Source organism: Micropterus dolomieu, linkage group LG01 (genome assembly GCF_021292245.1).
Source record: "Micropterus dolomieu isolate WLL.071019.BEF.003 ecotype Adirondacks linkage group LG01, ASM2129224v1, whole genome shotgun sequence".
Taxonomy (NCBI): Eukaryota; Metazoa; Chordata; class Actinopteri; order Centrarchiformes; family Centrarchidae; genus Micropterus; species Micropterus dolomieu.
This window is the reverse complement of record NC_060150.1, coordinates 30,590,198-30,593,645: the sequence shown is the minus strand read 5'-3', so window position 1 is coordinate 30,593,645 and position 3,448 is coordinate 30,590,198. Positions and strand designations below refer to the sequence as shown.

Here is a 3,448-nt window from a genome sequence, read left to right as displayed (position 1 = left end):
CCCGGTGACAAATCAATACATAATTAAATAAATAATAAAACAGACAAAGGAGTATTTTAATACTCTCTTGTTAAAGTAAAATCTGTCTGGCACAATATGGTATCCAGGTCATTATACTCTATACCATGCTGCTGGGCAGAACAGGTTTAAAAAAAAAAAAAGGAAAAAAAAAAAGATACTCGTCAACTAGTCTCACTTCCATGCCAGGCTTTTAACCAGAACAAAGAAATATGACCACATTACTCCTGTTTTACCATCATTACACTGGCTCCCAGTATGTTTTAGAATTAAGTTTAAAATTTTATTGATTATTAAATTTTATTTTAAAGCTCTTCTAGCCTTGTTATATTCTGACATTTTAGTCCCACACGCACCAGCACGTACCTTGAGATCCTCGGGCAGAGGTCTGTTGTCTGTTCCAGAGTCTCGACTGAAAACTAAAGGGAACAGAGCGTTTGCTGTCAGGGCCCCGAGGCTCTGGAACAGCCTGCCTGAGGAAATCAGGTCGGCTGAGTCAGTGAACTCTTTTAAGTCCCTTCTTAAAACATACTTTTATAGGAGAGCCTTTCCCAATCTTATTTGACTTTATTTTATCCCTTTTATTTGATTCTATTTTACTTATTTTATATTTATCGTAAACATGTATTTTAGCTTTGTCTATGAAGATTCTCAGTCATCCAGGTCATAGTTATCCAACGAGGGTTAAAATGAAGGGCAACTGGACTTTCCAGTATCTTTCCAGTATCTTCAACCAAGTCCAGTTGCCCTTCATTTTAACCCTCGTTGGATATTTTAGCTTTGTGTTTGTGTTTTCTTGCTTTTATTATGTATTTTTTTTGTATTACTGTCTTTTGGATATTATTGTCTTTACACTTGTTAAAGCACTTTATAACTTGTTTTTGAAAAGTGCTCTCCAAATAAAGATTATTATTATTATTATAATTTAAGTAGTTGTCATCTGAATTCTCTGTATCTTTGTCTTATATCCTAATAAAGTGTGAAGTGTCTATAGGGTCTACATTGATGTCACTTCCCTTTCTGGAACACACTTGACTGAGTGGCAAAACATCTGTTACCATGGCTGCGTTTAGCAAACTGTAAAACAAGTGATTATTTGCTCAAGTTAAGGGCAGTCGTACTCGACAGTGATCCTTACTGCTTACCAAAGAACCAGTGGTCCAGCTCTTTCCCATTTTAGATGTGTTGTTTCTGTTTTACCTGATTAAAGCAAACACTGCTGCTCGTCTTTCTGCCACCCTTCTGCCAGTGAGCGTAACTGCGTTCTGTGACGTCATGCGCATACCCTCTATTCCGGTTTCCTGGTCATCATTAGAGAGTAACACCACCAGAGCTCTGCTGCTGTTGTTAACCACATTCTCACCAAAACACACCCCCACAATGAGGAACCAGCAGATCTCAGACCAGTAAAATATCATCTTATCTGTGTTCTTCACAAGCTGCTGCAGTATCGCCATATTGCACCATGGACATCAGGAGTCAGATTCTGGTGGGAGCGGAGACTCTTCATCTGTCTGTTTATGTGTGCTGTCAAATATCACCATGGATCCTTTCTGTTTTCTGATAAACACTATCTGAAAAAAACAAGTTGCATTTTTACAAACATTTATCGGAATAAACAATCTTCACACCTTCAGCTTTTTCTTTGCAGGTGGTGAAAAACGTCATTGTCACAAATAGACCGTAGGACTGTACGAAGTGTGAACTTGAAACTCAATATGAGACTTAATATAGTTTGCTTGTTACAGTGTTAGATTGACTAAATGAATGCAGAAACATATTCCTTGGCCTTTAATTAGCGGCATTGTAGTCTTTACAGTCTCATTCCAGTTTCACAGGATCTTTCTCAGGCTGCTGCAACCTCTGACATCTTTAGTGATGGCTGCATCTCATATTGATGATCAAGACGGAAATAAAGAAAACGGAAATCTAAAGCAGATGTGAGAAGTGAGGAAATGAGATCATATTAATCACAGGACGTAGATATAGTGTTTCTATTAAAGTACTACTTTCGAAACTCAGACCGTTCAGAGCACAAGAACAAGAGACAGAAGAGAGACACAGAGAATCATGATGGTTGAGTTCAAATGGATTTCTTTATTTCTTGCAGCGGTGCTTCAGTTTAAAGGTAAGAATACATTCATCACATATAAATGGAAGACTTATTGTAAAAAATAACTTGATCAATATTATTAAAGAATCTTTATTAGCTACATTTGATTTAACTAAGAAAATCAAATCTGTTGTTTCTAATGTGGTGAGTTTAGTGAACTCTTGGAAACTATATCAATATAGAGTTATGACCCCAGGCCACCTTGTTCACACAAACCACCAAACCGCTATTTTGTCTATGGCAGGGGTTTTCAAAGTCTGAGACTGCAGGCCTCTCTTCATACAAAGCTAGGGAAATGCCCCCCCATCTATAATTTAATTAACTGATTCGCTCAATTCCTGTCTATGAAATCATGATCATATTATCTTATCACATAGACACTCAACATTTGAGCCAAAATAGCCTAATATTGCTGTTTGACATAACTTCTGACTGCACCAAGTAGTTTTAAAAAAGGTCTGTCCTAAGCTATTTATTAGTTTCTGAATCTGATGGGGGGAAACTGTTCCCCAAAACTACTGTATCTCTGAACTCTCACATATGTAGGCTATTCTATGTGATCTCCTTTGGATAACTAATGCTTAAGTAATGTAATATTGTTTCATTTCCATTCACTGAGCCTTGCCTGAAACAGTTTGGAACCTCACTGGGGGGCCTGCCTCACACTTTGAAAACCCCTGGTCTATGAGACAAACCCTATTTGTTGATGTAACAGGTACCAAACCAAGTAGGGGCCTATCGTCTTTGCCATGTTCATACTGACTTTTGGGATTAATCATTAAAGTAGCGTTGTGAACATTGTTTTCAAGACGAGGGCGCAGCTTCATCATGGTGCCCTCGTGGCTGGCGGAGCGGATAACAGCCATTCTAGTCTCTGCTCACACCAGAAGCGCTGCAGTGCGTCCCACAAGTGTCTCCCGCTCCAGAGAGAAGAAACAAGTGCATTTTTGCGCGGCATCCGTCAAGCAGCACTGAGCAGATGAACCGGACAGGAAGTCAGACATAAAACAGCGAGAATCCGGTCAATTTTTTTAATAAAATACCCTGTACAGACTCCTGATCGTATGTCAACAATAAACACAGTTAAAACAGACAAAAAAAGAAACAATTTAACTATATAGCCTAATCAATCATAGTAGAAGGACAGAAAGAAAGCGCTAATCACCAACTCAACAAAATCTAAACATGTCAGCAAAATCACACAGGCAAAACGCTCTTATTCTGAATCAACAGTTAACAGTCCCGTTGCATGGCACAAATAGAAAACCAAAGACAATAACACAACCAGCAAGATAGGTACAAATGTTTATTGAGGAT

The 3,448-nt window shown here is 38.3% G+C and overlaps 1 pseudogene; it reads left to right on the top strand.

Annotated features, from left to right (window-relative positions):
• LOC123980339 overlaps nucleotides 1-3,448 on the top strand; it is a 23,620-nt pseudogene that overhangs the window by 11,038 nt on the left and 9,134 nt on the right.